This window comes from Apodemus sylvaticus, chromosome 15, assembly GCF_947179515.1.
Source record: "Apodemus sylvaticus chromosome 15, mApoSyl1.1, whole genome shotgun sequence".
NCBI classification, from domain to species: Eukaryota; Metazoa; Chordata; class Mammalia; order Rodentia; family Muridae; genus Apodemus; species Apodemus sylvaticus.
The window spans coordinates 56,057,659-56,076,822 of record NC_067486.1 but is presented as its reverse complement, the minus strand read 5'-3'; the positions used below and the strand labels follow the sequence as shown (position 1 = coordinate 56,076,822).

At 40.5% G+C, this 19,164-nt stretch overlaps 1 protein-coding gene across 4 annotated transcripts in view; it reads right to left on the bottom strand.

Annotated features, from left to right (window-relative positions):
• Atp6v1a (ATPase H+ transporting V1 subunit A) overlaps positions 1-18,954 on the bottom strand; it is a 51,802-nt gene extending 32,848 nt beyond the window's left edge. The window contains exon 1 of one of the 4 annotated variants that reach the window (XM_052159164.1): positions 18,934-18,954. The gene's annotated coding sequence lies outside the window, so the exon portion shown is untranslated. Of the gene's footprint in view, positions 1-18,397; positions 18,521-18,933 lie in introns of those variants that run through there. The other 3 variants (XM_052159161.1, XM_052159162.1, XM_052159163.1) reach the window with 3 other exon arrangements.
• Between the last annotated feature and the right edge of the window lie 210 nt (positions 18,955-19,164).

Sequence of the window (19,164 nt, the reverse complement as noted above, 5' to 3'; positions counted from 1 at the left end):
AGACTGTGGGTAAAAGATCAATATGGATAAAGCATATGTACAAAAAAGTTGTTGGAAAGCAAGTTTTGAGGACACTTGAGTCCAGATAAAAAGACCACAGATAAGAAAGCCAACTTCTGAGCTTTGCTTTCGACAACACTGGGGTGATTTCCAGTAATTGTAGCGATGCCAGAGGACCACACACCACATATACACAACTTGTAGTCCTTTAGCCAAAGTATCAAAAAGCCCTGTGTGGACACTGGTGAGTCTTGAGTGTTGTTTTTCAGGAGCTGCCCACCTTGCTTCTTTGAGAAAGGCCTTTCACCGAGGCCCCGGCCTTGCAGATTTGCTAGCCATTGAGTCACAGGTATCCACCCGTCTCAGCCTCCATAAGCACACGCCACCGCACAGGCGGGCGCTGAGACCTGAACAAGTCCTCATCCTTGAACCATAAACATTTTACCAATGGAACTACCTTCCCATCTCTGAGAACAAGATTCCTAGGAACCATCAGATAATGAAAAAAACAAGAGTATTTGATATCTTCTTCTGGCCTCCACAGGTACCCAACACACGTACAAATACACATGTAAAAAAATTCTCAGGGGTGGAGAGATAGCTCAGTGGTTAGAATTTACTGCTCTTACAGTGCAGCCCAGTTCCATTCCTAACACTCACATGGTAGCTCACAACTGTTTACAATCCAGTTCCATGGAATCCAGTGTCTTTTCTGACCTCTGTGAGGTACTACACACACACACACACACACACACACACAGACACACACACCCCTTCACAGAAGTAAACAGGGTACTGAGGTCATCACTCAGACTAAGTTCTTCCCTGTATAGTATCTGTGACACATGATCATCTGCCCAGGAAAGCGGAAACGGCATGAGTGCTGGAGTCAGCTGACTTGGGGTCACATTCAGGTTCCTCTAATGATATGCTGCAGGGAAACTTAGACAAATCAAAATCTCTTACCATTAACTGAAAAACAAGAGTCACGCCACCACCTATCCAAGAACTGTGGTTTAATTACAGTTTGGCCAACTGTTCCTGTGAAATGCTCACAGACCTCCCTTAGCAATGCTACCTGAGCAGTGCTGCAATCTTGAAAATACCATTTACTTCCAGGAGCGCCTCCTGGCACGATGCGTGCATGCGATTTCCTGTCTGTCCTCCTGAGTGCCTTCTGTTGTTCCTTGCTCAAAGGCTGTCGTTATGGTCCCTCACTCCTTGGACTATCCTTTCAGAAAGTATTTAATCATACTTATGTTGACTGCTTTAAAAAATGGAGCAACAGAAATAAAGGTTTCAAATATTGTATAAATACAAAGGAACATTGCTTCTTTATTTTAGAAGACAGAGACCAAGGCTTTGAGTCAGAAAGACTGAGTTTAAATCTGTAAATTATAGCACTGGACAAATGAAATCCCTTTGATTAGTCTATTTCACCTGTAGAGTCCAATAGAGCTGTGCTAAGACAGACATATCACTGGTCTGCCTGACAGAAAAGGGATATGGAGAGTAATTTAATTAATCCAAGCCAAGAGTGCCCGATTTCTAAAAAGTATGTCTAATGTAACAGTAACAGCTGCTACTGCTTTTAAAAAAAAAGATTTTTATTATTTTTAATGGTGTGTGTGTGTGTGTGTGAGTGTGTGTATACAGGTACCTGGGAAGGCAGGGAAGGGCTGGGGTGGGGTGTGAGGTCAGGTCCTCCTAGCGCTGTTGTCCTAGGTTGTCCTCTCAAAGATCGGTAAGTGCTGTATTTCAAGTAGAAAATATGGTGGAATACTCAGTCTTCCCTTTAACCAGCCAGATAATATAGGAGCTGCATGTATGTCAGAAGCCGCACAAGCTGACTACCTTAATGCATGGTGAAGGTAACGGGAGGGCAGCTAACAGGAGGTAAAGTGACGACTAGAGAGGTGAGCAAGGAAGACTGTAATGTTTTCCCAGAGACGGTTCCACTCTCCTGAGCCATCTAAAGGCTGTCCAAAGGCTTCGGGAAGCCAAGCAGTATCTTTTGTAATTTTTAAAATAAGTATTTATAGTCCTCCCAATATATAGACAATGATTATTGGGAGGGAATTACATGGATTCGTGGATTTATCAGTGTCTGGAGAAGTACAGCCACTGTGGGGACTTTGGTGACCTATTATAGCTGCTCTTTGATAACTTTTGGGGTTCTTTCTCCTATCCTTTATCCCCCCAGTTTCACCTCCTAACACTAGGTAGGAAGAAACAAGAACAGAGGAGAGGGGACTTAGGAAGAACCCTGGATCTAATTTCTGTCTTTTGGTTTCTTCTTTGACCCTAGCTACTAACAAACTGTAAACAACCTCCTCAAGTGACCACCAGCCACCCACCCTGCCTCTCAGGAGACCCTCACATTTATGTATCTTCTGAAAAGTTCTTACAATTCCAAACATCACACAATCGCAGATATTATCTGCAGCTGGCAAAACTAGGCTTCTGCTGGAACTCAAGGCAAATCACAGTCAGCTTCCGCAGACAGTCTGAAGCAGCCCCACATCCCTATACCTGGGATTAAAATGAAAGTACACTCTTGTAATACGTCTGTGTTTAAAGGAACCCAAATTCTAGAATTCTTAAAAATGTCACTACAACCTATTCTTTTATTAAACGTTTTAAAAACATTTGAGGCACACGTTAGACATTAGAAGCAATAAATAACAGCAAGACACTAAGAGAATCAGATGCCTAAGCGATAACACCACAAGTTTACCTCCAGACGACCACACACACCAATGCTTTCATCTGGCAAACACTCTTAAACCAGTAAATCAAGAGTATTTTTTTTTCCTTTTCTTCTTGGGAGGAGGGAAAATGTTGGAGACAATTCCACTCTCTAAAAGTACACCACAGGTGCTGAAGAGATGGTTCAGTGTTTCAGAATACCTGTTGCTCTCACAGAGAACCCGTGTTCAGTTTCCAGCACCCACGTGCTGGCTCACACCCCCTCCAACATCAATTCCGGGGAATCCAATGCTCTCCTGTGACACCAGGCATGGTGTCTGAGGGCACCAGACATGCATGTAGTACACATACATACAAGCAAACAAATATCCATACACAAAAAAATACAAACATTTTAAGGTCAATATAACTAAAAATAAGTAATTTTAAAATATTAAAAACTTTCGAAAGCAGTTTCAATGGGAAAATTAAGTCATCATAAATTAAGAGTTAATTATATTCAAAGTCTTCACAGTAGAGGATCCAAGTATAGCATGATTTAATGTTGCATGAAACTCCTTCCTTACCATTGTCCCTGCTGTTCTCAGGGGGACACAAAAGAAACCAAGGAATGCCGGGGCCAGGGATGTAACTCAGTGATAAAGCACTGGCTACACAGGGTGGACTCCCTGGGTTAGAACTCCAGCACTACAACCCAGAATCATGAAGAAAATGTGGCATACACAGCCACAATCCACAAAACCCCAACTCGATGATTACATTAAGCTTTTCTGTTTTGTTTTTTCGAGACAGGGTTTCTCTGTGTAGCCCTGGATGTCCTGGAACTCACTCTGTAGACCAGGCTGGCCTCGAACTCAGAAATCCACCTGCCTCTGTTTCCCAAGTCCTGCCTCTGCCTCCCAGAGTGCTGAGATGAAAGGCGTGCGCCACCACCGCCCAGCTTACATTAAGCTTTATCCTTAGCTACTGGACTCCTACTGTTCTTATGGACAAAATGCAAATACAATTTACAACTAAGATTCCCTTAATTATAAATTATAGCCCCCTCCATGTCTGTGAAAAATGAAAACCAAAAAACAAACAAACAACAACAACAACAAAAAACCCCTGTGCTGTAGAGAAGGAAAAATCCAGAAGGCAGCAAAGGCAGCCATCTGACTAGTGAGTCATCAGACTCTACCCACGAGCACCGCGGGAGCACTGCAGCGGCACCACCAGAGGCCAGCTGTCCCACTATTTTATAACAGAGTCCAAATTGCTACTGGTCAGTGTGCTATACCTAGCAATGTCTTTTATTCTAAAAACAATTCCTTTTACTACCAGAGTTTAGGCTGGAAACGAGAAGGGGACGCGGCAGCCAACACTAGGCTTCCAAGGCAATTCTCATACGATCTGATCCACTTCTCAGACACTTGATGTTATTTAATGTAACATCTGAGAAAAAACACACTCATTAAAAGACTAGCTTTGGAAAGCATAAGGGGGTTGTTAGTTTGTTTTTAAACTAACTAGCAGTTCTTCAACAGTTTATCACTATTATATAAATTGTATGTATTAAAAGGCATACATACCCTGTGACATGTCACTAAATGTATGCTGGATGTAACCACCAAACCAGGACTGGTAGGTAGGTTTCCATTGCTCCATTTCTCATTTATTTGATTTACTTTAAAGAGAGGGACTTGTGCCAGCAGCCCAGACTGGTTTAAACTCCTAATCCCACTGCCTCAGCCTCCTGATATTGGGGTTATAGGCACGAGTCACAGAGCCTCATCTACAATGGATTTTCATCTGCTATTTTCCTGCACTGAAAAAAAAAAACCTAAACCTGCTTATGATTTTTATGCTTGCTCAAAATTCCAGTTAAAAGCTTCACTTTGGTTATTTGTAATGCAAAACACTACTGCGAGCCAGTCACTCTGTGAAGGACTTTCTTGTTCATCTCTTTATCGACCTAGCAGCTCTATAAGAAATAGTACATCACAGATTTATTTCACTATGAATACCCAGACCCCTCTGCTTTTCTTGCCAGTAAAACCCTAACTTTGTTCAAAATTTGGGAAGTCTATCATGATAATTTCAGTTCCGTTAGCGATGCTTGCTTGGAACTAGCCTGTTTGGAAATAGTCTGACCAATAGAAGGCAAGGAAAATCTTTAGGAGTTTCTGAGTCACTTCTCTTCTGTTTCAGAAAATATGGCCCATGATAAATACCACCCTCCCTTGGCAGCTGGTCATCTGCATGGGAGGCTGAGCTTAGCAATAGCCTGGGATGGAGTAGAACAGACCTAATTTGTTTGGGGAGGTGTGCTATCTTGCTACAGATGACAACATAGAAGGACAAAAAGTTCTGGATCCTGGTTCCTTTACTGATCCACTTAATTGGCCAAGACAGCAATAAAAAAGGAGAATCTCAGTAATAAATATTTTATTTATACACATCCCATAGTATCATTAAAAAAGAATGAATACATCAGAAGGTAAACTTAATGCCGTTAGTGAAATAGTTTAGGAAAAGTATTTCACATTCTAAGGAAATGTGCAGATAAAGCTAGGAGACAAAGAGGAGATGCATGGCAAGATTACAGGAGGCAAGGCTGGTCTAATGGAATCAGGGAAATGATGACACACCTACACACACACCTCACTCACACTCCTACTTCAGCCCTGTATCAAACAAAACACAAGCATTTCTGAAAAATAAGTAATTAAGACTTAAGCTGGGAACAGACTTTAAATTTTATCAGTTAAATAGGCTCAAACTTAGTTAGCCTTGCCTACTATTGTTTTTAATAGCAATTCTTAAAATGGTCATAAATTCCTTTTCTTTCTGCTTATTGCAAAAGACCTGCATATAGCCACATGGACTTAAAAAGTATTATGTAATATTTTACAACAATGGAGATTTAATGCAGCAAATCACTTGAAGAGCTCCCTTAGGAAGTAAAAGAATGAGGTTCTGAATTAATGGTCAAAAGAATGAGTAAATAGTCATTAAAAAGAAGCAATTGGAATTTATTACGAAGAAACATGGAAAGCAATTCAGTAATACGCTGCTAAGCCCTTAAAGAGATTTCATTTCGTTCTGTGACAGAACGTCCCAACCAAAGGCAACTGAGGGGAGGAAAGGGCTTATTTGGCCTACAGTTCCATCCTACCATTCAGTCATCATTGAGGAGACATCTAGGCAAAAACTCAAGCAATTAGTCCAACGACATTCACCTTCAACAAGGGGCTGAGAGGCACACGAGGCTGGCTTCCCTGTATGTTTGTCGCTCTGTCTTGTCTTACAGTTCAGAGCCCCGTCTCAGGCAATGGTGCAGCCCACAACTGTCTACTTTTAATCAACAATCAAGACGATCCACCAGTCAGGCCTACTGCCAACCTGATCTGGATAACTATCTCCTTATTAGGAAGGAGCGTTTTCCAGGTGACTCTGGGTTGTGTCAGGTCAACAGTTAAAAAGTCCACAGAGTTTTCAATTCAGTGGGCAAGAAATCCTCATCTCTAATGGTCTGCCCAAGTATATTTCAATTAGTAACAGCTACAGTTTATTTATTAAGTTGACAGTGGGTCAAGAAAAGCTTGGTCATTCATAGAGGTTTTAAATGGTGTGATTTGCCAAGGAATTAACTTAGAATGTGCTTGGCCTTCAAAATTGCTATTGTGCGGTACTTAATTAGCTATTACTGCAATCAGAAATCAAGGTGCAGCAGCTCTGTCTCTAATTCTTGAGTTAGGAAAGCGAGGCAGGGGGAGCCATGTGGGCTATGTAATGAGACCCCGTGAAGAAACTAACAAGCAGAGCAGAGAGATGGCTCAGAGGGTGAACGCTTCTGCCTCCCACACCTGCATGCAATCCCGGGCACTGACATGGAGGAAGGGGAAAACTGACTCCCAGGACTTGTCCACTAACCCCCACATGCTCGCCAGGGCACTCGAGCACCCACCATCCATACCACACACACACACATGCACACAAAGTAATCTTAAAATTTTTTTTTAAAGAGCTGGAGGTGGTGGTGCACGCCTTTAATCCCAGCACTTGGGAGGCAGAGGCAGGCGGAGCTCTGTGAGTCTGCAGAGTGAGTTCTAGGACAGCCAATGTTACACAGAGAAACCCTGTCTGGAAAAACCAAAAAATAAATACGTGAATGAATTACAAAGAAACCAAAACCAAAGACCAAGCTGTTCAGTCAGTGCTGTCTTGACTGCTGGACTGTACCTGCCAGCTAAACAGGAAGGCACCTGCATGGCCATAAAGCAGTCCAGCTGCCTACACAGGACACAAACACCACACATTACTAAGTTACAGTCTTGGCTGAGGCAGGAGTAAAACAGGAACTCCTATTCACTGAGTGAAAAGGGATAGCCGTTAAAAATGCACTGAATACAACTTGGCCTAATGCCCAATGACCAAGATTTTTATAATCAGCACTTCCCTGAGACAAACTGAAGCCAAATATTATTACAGAATGAACTTCTGAAATAAAAGGTATTATTAAGCAACCTAAAATATTAGGAAAGTTAATACATTTATTAAATATATTAACTTATTAAAATTTAAATATTATATTTTTGTTAATAATTCTAGCAGTTTAAAATATTAGCTAGAACACAAATAACTCTATAGTAAGTGTAGAGTCAAAAGTCTATTATTTAGGTTAGTATTATTTAAAAATGTGCACTCAACTCAAAAAGTACAAAATGTATACTTAGAAAAACGAACAAGTGACTTTTGACAAAAATGTAAATTTAGTAGAAAGCTCCTGTCTTCAACAAGTTACAGTAAAACAGATGTGCACACACAGAAAACAAAACCAAAATACTTCAATCCATACCAGCACTATATAAAAAATCAACTGAAAATGTATGGTAAGCCTAAAAGTCAATCCTGTAACTATAGAATGTTCCTTGAGAACCTGAATTAGATAAATTTATATAACAAATAGCAAACTGACAAATTGGGACTTTAGAAGAGTAAAATACTTTACTTCTTAAAAAAATATTGTTAGAATAACAGAAGTTACCAACTGTGAGGAAATGTTTATAGAGCAGAAATGTAATTATATCTTTTTTTATAGTATAGAATAGAGTTTATTCAGGACATGGGGAGGGGAGTTAAGAGGGTAGTAGAGGTAGAGAAAGGCAGAGAGGGAGAGGGAGAGGGAAAGGGAAAAAAGAGGAGAGGAGAGGAGAGGAGAGGACAGGAGAGGAGAGGGGAGGGGAGGGGAGGGGAGGGGAGGGGAGGGGAGGAGAGGGGAGGAGAGGGGAGGGGAGGGGAGGGGAGGAGGCCGGCCATGAACACATGGAGAGAGGGGGGAAGGGAATGGAGGGGGGGGGCGAGGGGACAGGGCGCAAGAAGGGAAGAGCAAGAGCCGGAGAGCTGTAATAAAATCTTAATATAGTTTCAGAAAAGCAATGGTTTTTCTTCACAAACTTACTTTCCAATTTTTCTTTATTATTTATTTTATTAAGACAGATTTTCATCATTCACTATATTCTGATTGCAGTTCCCCCTTCCCCAGCTCCTCCCAGATCCTTCCCTCTTCCTCACCTACTCAAAAGCACACACTTAGAAAAGTGACTCTTAGTACTCATGAACAAGAAGATAATGCAGGCTGGGGAGACAGCATGGCAGGCAGATAAAGGCCCTTGCCACCAAGTCTGCTGACCTGAGACCAATCCCTGGGACACACGTGAAGGAAGGGAGAACTGCTCTCCAACGTAGTCCTAAGCCTTTAGACACATACTGGGGCATACACATGCAGACATAATCTAACAATGTAATGCAAAAGGCATTCCAATTAAAACAGGCAAAAGACTTAAACATATTAATACACACACATGCAAACATGTATGACAAACAACTACTTTAAAAGATGCTTTCTATCACTGATCACTAGGAAAAGTGATAGAAAAAAACCAGGAAAGGATGCTCATTAGAATGGCTAAAATTTTAAGGTAGTATTAGTAAGGGTTAGAGAAAAGAATTTGGCATATAATGCTGGTAAGAAGTCAGCCAGAGGCAGGTGGGTCTCTGTGAGTTCGAAGCCAGCCTGGTCGATAGAAAAAATTCTAGGACAGCCAGGGCTACACAGAGAAGCACCTATTTGGAAAAACTACAATAATAAAAATATCTTGGATGAGGACTCAGGAAGCTCCTACTGTACTCTCAGGCATAAGATTTTGTCTTCTAACCCAGGCTATGATCTAACACGTTGGTTATGAGCTTGGTATAGGTTAGTAGTTGTGAACGGCAGTACTGTCTTGTTTTGTCTGCTCTTATACTTAAAGCAGTATTAATTGTAAGTTTTACCCACAGCCTAATTATCTCTATTTTTGGCTGTTTCCTCAACTGTTCATCTTCCCAGTACAATGTCCTGGGAAGGATGAGCTCATGTTTAAAACAAACACAAACACATATCAATGAACAATAGCAGGTTCTGTAAATGTACTTTCAATTCAAGCCCGTAGGTATCCTGCCTGAGACCTGAGCAGATTTAAGCTTCTGCTTTGGATCACATCACCTGCCTCTACAATGTGTTATATTTCAAATAACTTATGGGATTTGTATTAATGTGAATGAAGTCTCTCACTAGCTCATTGTATTATCTAAAGCTGGGGTCCAAAGGCTGCTGAAAACTCATACTATCATGCTCAGTTGTTGTCTGCATGTAACTGAAATACCTCTCATAATTCTTCTGATACAAAAATCAGTGGACAATCTTTCATAGTTGTTTACTAAGAATTATTTTTTACTCTTTGGGTAATATAAATTCCAATTTCAAAAAATGAAACTCCAATATGAATCAGACAAGTAACATTTTAAGTTGGAACTAGAATAAAAGTGATAAACCTGCCTTATTCTCAAATTATATTGATTCTGTATGAATAAATGTTTGCTATCACAAATGGTAGATCACACACAATTCAGGAAAAGTCAAAGTCGTCCAACTATTCAGTCTTTTAAACAGTAAACCTAAATGGCAGATTCAAGTAAATTACTAAGGACAAAGGAACCTCTGTGCATTGCTAAATTGAAGAGCAACATGGTGATATCTACCAAAAATTAAAAATGTCATTCTTTTTTCATGCAGCTAATCCATTCCTGGGAATTTACTCTATGTGTACAATTTTTTTTTTTTTTTTGGTTTTTCGAGACAGGGTTTCTCTGTGTAGCCCTAGTTGTCCTGGAACTCACTCTGTAGACCAGGCTGACCTTGAACTTAGAAATCCACCTGCCTCTGCCTCCCAAGTGCTGGGATTACAAGCATGCGCCACCACCCAGCTCACAAAATATTTTATTAATATTCATTATAGCACTTTCTTATGCAAAGATTGGAATATCCCTTAATATGGAGACTAGGAGGGGTGAAATGACTAAGGTCTTGTAAGCCTGGTAACCTGGCGAATCAACAATATAAAGGCTAATTAATTTGTCACAGAAGTTGCATGCTTAAGGGCATTAAAACAGTAATATTACTCCCTGAGTTCAAACCCTGAGTTCTACTGCTTGAAAGTTGTTAGCTATATTAATGAACATTTAACCATCACATGCATCATTTTCCTCATTTGATGAATGGGGATAAAAATAAGCATCTTCTTGGAAGGGTGCTGTGAGGCGTCCATGAGTAATTATAACCAAAGTGTTAGGAAAAGGCCTTGCCACTCACTGTGGTGGCACAAGGATCAAAAGAAGGGTCTGGATCAAGAGGAAAGCTCCCAGCAATGTCCACATGACAGTGATGATTCATCAGTGTAATTAAATGCTCAACTAGCCCTTGAGAGGAAGCTTTAACTGTATCAGTGTGGAATGTCTTGAGGACAAGCCCGTTAAGGGAAAGAGGGAGGCTCAGAATACTATTCAAATGTAAAACCATTTATGGACAAATACATGGGGTGGGCCTAGGAACAGGCAAGAGGAATGTCTGAGTATGTAATTTTTACCATGCATATACATGTATTACCCACTTAATAAAAGTATTGCAGATTTTTGTACAGTTTATAATATGGACCAAACATACATATATACACAGAGAGACATACAAATACACAATCAAAATGGTAATAAAGAGGAAAAATTAAAAGTAGCAGCATGACATAAACACTGGCATTTTAAGTATGTGACAAGCTCAACTCCAAACCATCTGCCATTCCTATTATGGTTTTGAGCAATGCATCAACTTCTAATTCTCAGAAAAATCACTGAAATCAAGATGTGTGCAGTGGCATGCATCTGCAAGCCTAGCAACTGGGAGGCTGATGCAATAGAGGTTCATGTTTGAGATGAGCTTTAGTTATACATCTAGATCCCATTTCAAGATAAATAATCAAGAATTAATTAATTACAAAGAGTTTAAACTTTGCTTCTTAAAAATTTAAGTTTTTCATTTTTATTATGTGTCTGTGTGCCTGTGTGGGAGTATGCACATATGTTTGGCAGGGCCAATGAAGACCAGAAGATTAGATTAGGGTTAGATTCCCTGACCTGGAGCTATAGGTAGTCAGTCATAAGCCACCCAACACAGGTGCTAGAAACAGAACACAGGCCCTGCACAGAAGCAGTACACACTCCTAACCCTGATATATGTTTCTGACCAAATACCCTAAACTTTGCTTTATTTGAAATTTTCCTTTTTTAAATTTATTTATTTCATATATGTGAGTACATGGTAGCTGTCCTCAGACACACCAGATCAGGCATCAGATCCCATTAAAGATGGCTGTGAGCCACCATGTGGTTGCTGGGAATTGAACTCAGGACGTCTGGAAGAGCAGTAGTCAGTGCTCTTAACTGTTGAACCCTCTCTCCAGCTCTATTTGAAGTTTTCTTAGAGAAAGTTAATAATATGTTCTGGTGAACCACAAGTGGACTTTTCTTACAATGATTATGTCATATGATTAAGTCAGATGACAGAAACTACACTTGTATAATATGCTTTACATTTCCAAGGCAAAAAACATTTTGTAGCATTAAATACCAACACCAATACCGGGCAGTGGTGGCACACTCCTGTAATCCCAGCACTTGAGAGACAGAGGCAGGCGGATTTCTGAGTTCGAGATCAGCCTGGTCTACAGAGTGAGTTCCAGGACAGCCAGGGCTATACAGAGAAACCCTGTCTCAAAAAACAACAACAAACAAAAAAATTACCAACACCAAAAAGAATAAGATAATTTGATATTTTTCATTTTTGGGGTACATTTTCATGACTTCTTATTAGGTGTCACATGATTATCACTAATAAAATTAAGAATTTGTGGAGTGACCAGGATACTTTATTTACTTCCTTCTCTGATACCCAAGACAAAATATATTTCAAGTATCTTCATGTCTAGTCACTTCAAGTATTATTTTTCATCTTGTTTATTCTTTAGCCTACCTGGCCTTCAGTTTCTTTCTAAAAATGTAAATTGTCTTTTTTTTTTTTTTTTAACTACTTTCAGAAAGTGTTCATTGTAAAATGGAAACAACATAACATGGAATGTTTATCTAGCCATTTAGTGATTCTGAAGCAATCACTAAACACCTGAGTATCATCCTTTCCTGTGACTCACCATACATATAGACATGTGCAAGCATGTATGCATGTCTTATTGTGAATACTCTCTACCTCTTTGCCTGCCCTCTTTTTCTATTTCTTTCCTCTTTTCCAGTGTTAACAAGATACACAAAACTCATGTCTTACATATAGCTTTATAAAAACAGAATCTTATTTATTTCCCTATATTTTACCTTGATCACGTAAGGAACATATTGGAAATCCTCTCAGGATTTATTCAATCATGGGAATCTTCGCCCACATATCCCTGCTAGCATGGCTTATCATTTAATAAATGTTACTTTACAATTGCTAGTAACATTATAGTTTTCCCATTTGTTAAGCTAAAAGTTGAATGTCAGGCTTCTTCTGTGAGCTTCTGACGACATCCTTCTCTATGTGTGGTCTAACTGGTGGACTTCTACTTTACAGGATTTCTTACAAATACTAACTCTTCACCTGTTAGATGTATTTCAAGTGTTTTCTTTTAAGCATTTGTTTCCATTTCTGGCACAAAATTATTTCTATGTAGTTTCAAAGCCTACTTTTTCCTTCCCTTTCCTTCCCTTTCCTAATTTGGAGGTATTCCTCCATGGTTTAGGTTCTATGTATAAATAAATTTTGACTAATATTTTAAGTAAACATTTATATTTAAGTTGTAGACAAATTGATTCAGCTTTACCACCACATAAATGTGTCTCCCACCATACTTGCTCACTCTGTCATGATGGGAATTTCCTTTTACGTTCACATACACACATACTTACATGTATATATTACATGTATTTGAGACAGGCTCTTATGTATCCCAAGTTGGCCCTGACATCAGCAGGGAATGACCTTGAATTTCGGATCTCGCTCCCACTTCCAGGTCGCAGGCATGTAGCACCTGTACATGCTTTAAGTGGTGTGGGGACAAGCCAGAGCCTTGGGCATGCTAAGCAACCGCTCAGCCTTTGTCTTCTATTTCTTAGAAAGTTTAGCACTTATGTATTTAAGCCTAAGAGTACATATACAAATAAATAAATTACTCTATTATATGAGTAAGCCAAAGCATTTATAAGGTATTCACACAATTTTAAAATGAAAGAATTTTTTCAATGTTACATTTAGATCAGACTTAACTTTAGCTGGACCTGGTGACACAGTCCAGTGATACCATTACTTGGGAGGATGAGTTAGGAAACCAGCAAGCGCAAGGTTCCCTAGGTAAAGACCATGTTCAAGGTCAGTCTGGACAAGTTAGTGGAACCCTGTCTCAATATAAAATGAGACCAGAAGTCATATGTGGTGGTGTGTGACTCTAATTATACAGCAGAGGCAGGTAGACCCCTGAGGCCTGGTCTGTGTAGCTAATTCTAGGACAGCCATAGCTAAATACTGAGACCCTGTCTCAAAAATGAAAATCTGAAAATAGCTTTAATACACCATTAATAGCTAAATGTTAATGTAAATGGCTAACACCACAGCAACCAAGCTTTTAACGCACAGATAAAAATAAAGATCTGCTACTCTCAAGATATAACTCCATATATTTATTCATTGTATACATACATATATTCAATAAAAAAGGGAAAGTATGAAATCTAAATAATCTTCAGAAATTAAATAAAATGCATTACTGAACACAGATTATTTATCAATGCACATAAAAATGATTGAAAATATATACTATATCCCAGTTACTCTTATAGTGAACTGACATTAATACAAATATTCAATTATTTCTTAGTAAACTATCTTCCTTACAGTATTTTTGTTATGATTAGGGAAAAACATAAACTTGAAAAGCTATATTTCAATTATTACTTTATTTTACTTATATTTCCCATTGCAAAACCACTAATCCTTGTGAATCACTAAAGAAGGAAAAAAATCCTTACTCTAGTTCATGTCCATATTGTTTCTTGTATTGATAAAACTTTAAGAGTGAAAAATGGTTTCCTAAGAAAACTTAATATTAGACAGGGGCAGGTGGATTTCTGAGTTCGAGGCCAGCCTGGTCTACAGTGTGAGTTCCTAGACAGCCAGGGCTACACAGAGAAACCCTGTCATGAAAAAACAAAACAAAACAAACAAACAAACAAAACAAAAAACCTTAATATAAAAAAATTTAATATAAAAACATTTAATATACAAAAGCCAGTCAGCTCCTACTCATAAGCAAGTTTGGAGTCTGTGGGAGCCAGATATGGTGGCACTTGAGCCTACAGTCCAGCTACTTGGGAGGCTGAGGCAGACTGACCAGCCTTAGTCTGGTGGTTTGAAAGCATTGTGAGGTACAGCATGGCCAGATTCAAACAACACACCCAGAAACATTCTGTTGGCTCTATCTTTTCATGAGAGACTCATTTCGAATTGTAGTCCATTCACTGTAACAGAAACCTTTTGTGTAAAAAGGCTTCGCTTTGCTTTGTTTTTGTCACTCTTGTAGGACACTGTCCATCTCTCCTCAGGGTGTATGACTGAAGCATGTCGGTACAATCAGTAAGAATTTCTGTTGGTAGCGTGGCATATACCGTAATTCCAGCACTTAGGAGATAGGTAGAAAGATGACCATGATGAAGGCTAGCCTTGGCCTCCATTTTGAAAAAGAAAAAGCTTAAAACGTGTGTACTAAACACTGTGCACTCATGATCTACTTTAATAACACCTATGGGCTAGATTTAAACAGAAAGAAACTTCAAGTGCCCAAGGTCAGACAGCTAATGACAGGGAAGGCTAAAACCTAATCCCAGGCCTCTGTGATTGGGAAATCTATTCAGGTAAAGTTTGAATATACTAATTTACACTCACGGCCATCTAGCTTTGAAACTACTCTCAAATAGTCTCTCAAATAGGTTGTCTCATTCAATTCACAATACCCTTGGGAGGAAAGTTTCTCAGTATGGAGTCCTGAAGCTTCCAGCATCAGCTGCCCTTAAAAAGGTGTATGACCAAGATGGAGAAGTTGAATGAAGATCCTCTAACTTTAGGGCTGAACCATAGGCCTTAACATTATCAGAAAACACAACACTGTGGAAACAAGCTGGTCACTGTATGAATGAAGTCCATACAAGATTTATGCCTATTCTAGTTAGTATTTGAAAACCTGGACTAAAAAGTTAATACTCAGTACACAGCCTTTAATTAGTAGGAATTAAAGTGGTTAGTTTCCTTGTTAATCGTTTAACACTTATTCAATAAACAACCCATCAGGGACCTCAGCATTTTGTTTACTTGATCAGGGCCTCTTCCATCCATTTCAGCATCCTTGTGTAGAGGACACAATAGAGACAGATGGTTCTTTAACTGCAGGGAGATTTACTGAGGAATACCCCAGCTACCAAAATTAGCCTACATGTAAAAACAAAGAAATACAAAATATTGGGTAGTTGCCTAAAGGACTGATTGGCTACCTTGGCTCAAAAGGAAAGGATACATTTTCACTGGTGATGATACCCTGTAAAGACAGTGGAACTAAGGGAGACCTCAGAGTACGAAATAAAGGGTGTTGGGGCCCCAACCCTTAAATTCTCTTTTCCCCCTCCATCCCTGTCTTTTCCTCCCCACCCCCTCCCCTATGAAACAAGGTCTTACTGTGTAGCCAAGGCTGGTCTAGAACCTACTTTGTAGACCAGGCTGGCCTTCAACTCAAAGTGTGGAGATTAAAGGAGTGAGCCATCATACCTCGACCCACACAGAAATCTCATTAACTAATATAGTATCAGAAATGCCTTCCAGCACTCAAACCATCTGTGTGTATAGAATGTCAAATTCTTCTCTAATATTTAATCTTCTTAGCTGTTTGCTCGCTAATACCTGCTGCTAATCTTTCAGATATCATTAGAAGCCTAAGTTACTGCTTTCATGAGTTCCCTAAAATTGGAGCAATTAACTGTGAAGTAAAACTGCAGACTCATCCAGCCTCTTTCTTACGAACTTCTCCTCCACAAGTACTCAGTGCTTTCAAACTGGTTTCCTCAGGCCCAGTGTAGTGCACCTGCACAGAACTGGTTTGGACTTTTAAAACACTTAGGAATTCTGGCTATCTGGTGGAATGTCACATGAGCATAAAAGCAGCGCCAATTTTTTCTCTCTCTCTCTCTCCTCTAGAGATCAGTGAACCTCACTTTGGAGAAAAATAATGGATACAATTATATTTCAGGCTGAGGAGATGACTCAGTCGTGAAAGGACATGTTTTGCAAGTATGAAAATCTGAGTTCAGCTACCCAGGTGCAGTGTCAAAGTCAAGTGTGGTACTATGATCCCTTTAACCTCGGTGCTGGGGCAAACGACAGGAGGATCCCTGGGGCTTAATGGCCAGCTAGGCTCCCCAAATCAGTGGGTCCAGGTTCAGTGAGAACCTACCTCAAAAAGGGGATTTGGAGTGGGGAGAGCAACAGGAAGGAACGCTGACACAAACAAAAATGTCAAGTGAATGGTTCAACCAACTGTGGTGCCATCCATACCACAGAATAATGATCAGCAATGAAAGGGAATGAACTATTTAAGAATCTATATTTATGCTTGTTATATAAACATCAATGCCTATTGTCTAGTCTGGATAGAAAGCACATAATGGTAATTTGGGCAATGTACAATCATTAAGGCAATATCAAATAGGCCAGTCTTTCTATTTTGTTAAATTGTTATCAGTTTTAGGTTTTAGATTTTAGCTCTCTTTAACAAAATAAGAAAATCTGGAAGGGGGAGAAAGCACCAATCACTGTAGGATATCATTCCATCTTTTTCCTATTCTTTTTTCTTTCTAGTATGAGGATTGGACCCGGTGCCTCAAGCATGCATGGAAGTAACAACCATATCCCCATGCCCTCAGCAGACTTTAAAAAATAGATTCCTCAATTACATTGCATAGAATGAAAATTTAACTAAACATCTTATTTCACATAAGAAAATGTACCATTGGGTTATAAAAGTCAAAGCTATGATTTTGTAAGGCCTTCAGATTCAAAACAAGGAACTTTCTAAGTTTGCACCACAAATAAAGGAGTTTAGCCCCAAACTGAAGAACATTCCTTCCGTAAAGTGCATTGTTTGAGGTTTAAACATTGGCTAAGACAGTGCACTTAAAATGGAGTACAAAGGGTTGGGCCACCCTAGGCAAAACCATTTCTGTATTTTCACAAAATATTATGCACTCAAGTCTGAGAAGGGTCACTTGAATTTCTTTAACAAATGCAAAAATTAAGAACACAAGCATTGCTTTACAAATTTAAACTGACAGAGAAGGGTAATTATTCTCTACCAAATAGAAGGTAGGATTTAAAAGAAATGTCAAAAAGGAATGACCCACAGGCAGAAAACATTAAGTCAGTAATGTCTAGACTCAATCTTCTTGCCTTTAAATTATTAGGCAAATGAATTTGGATTAATTATGTTTTCATCTTGATCAGCTTCTGAAGAATTACTTCCCCTTGGGGAAAACCTCGTCACTTTCTCATAAGCTAGTCTGGGTCTCCAGCCCAACAAGGCAACACGATCTTTCATCGCCTTCCCATTCAACTGAGACTGTCGCATTACCAACACCCTGTTCTGAAGAGAGTACAACCACCTTCTCTCCAAAGAAAAAAGGTAGAAGGCCCGTTCTTACCCTCCCAGTCTCATCCGATCACTCACTGATCCTCTCCTGCAAGGATGTCCGACAAAGCCCTTAGAATCACCGAAAACGCACATTTGTGGGGAAGCCCTTCAGTGTGACTCTGCAGTGAGGGCCATATCAGTGACATTCCCACCCAAGCCTGTCTCACCGGAGACGCCTCTGCCTCCAGGGGTTTTCCTAACGTCCTGCTCACCCGAGCCAAGGCCTTTGCCAAGGAAGGAGCTTTGGGGGAATGAGACCCGTCGGTTGTTGCAGACCCCCAAGGAATGGCTAACACAATCCTACCACCTCAATCAGCTCCAAAGGCTCCAAAGGAACCATAATGGCCGCACTCGCTCTCAACCCAGGGAAAGGTGGGCACCATGCTCCCTCCTCAATGGACTACGGTGATGGTGAGGGGCCAGGGGTCCAGCAGATCTAGAGATGAGCTCCTCGCCCGTGCAGGAGGACAACGGGAAGGGAGCCCAAAGCACCGCAGGTCGCGGTTCACACAGTCTATCTGCTCTCACCCGGTCAATCGTCCCCACCAGCCACCAGTTACCTGTCGCACCTCACCTGCCCGGGCTCGAAATGCAGAATCTGCACCTAGACGGGACCCAGAGGCTCTGTCACTGAGAGAGGGGAAGTCTTCAGCGCAGGAGGCGGGTCAGCCCTAGTCATGTGACCCCAAGCCCCACCCCGCTTCCCCTCCCCAGTCACGCTGCGTGTCCCAGGCTCGAGTCTTTGCGGACCGCTTGGATGTGAATGGTTCCGCGATTTACGAAAAGCGCTGTTTTCTCTTTCACAAAGACAGGGTTATATAAACTACAGTATAGAAAACGAGGATGGCAAGGGTTAAAGTGCATTGCTAAGGAAGTGACGCTAAGTCACGCTCTAGGGACCGGAAATGACGGTGAGTCCCGCCTCGGAGGCTCCAGTAAAATCCTGGCTAGAAGACGTAAGCCTATCACGTGATTTCAAAAAAAAAAAAAAAAACCTGTGAGGTTTGCCTGCTGGAGGATAGCCAAGTTATCCGGACCCATCGTTACCCTTTGCATTTAAAATACATTTAGTGCAAGTTTCCACCGGCTTTCTTACATTGAGAAGAATCCGTTTTATAATGCCCTACTAGGCGGCAAGAGGGTTCGAAGGTCACTGGAGATCTATAAAGAAAGTGGGGTGGGGGCGGGAAAGGTTGATCTTGCTGGTTTGAAAGAGAGGGAAGGGTGGAGAGATCCGGATTTTGCCGCCGGAGCCTACCAAGCAAGCTCCACTGGAGTGTCGCAAAGGGTGGGAGGAGCTAGCCGACCGTAGGCTCTGCCCAGGAGA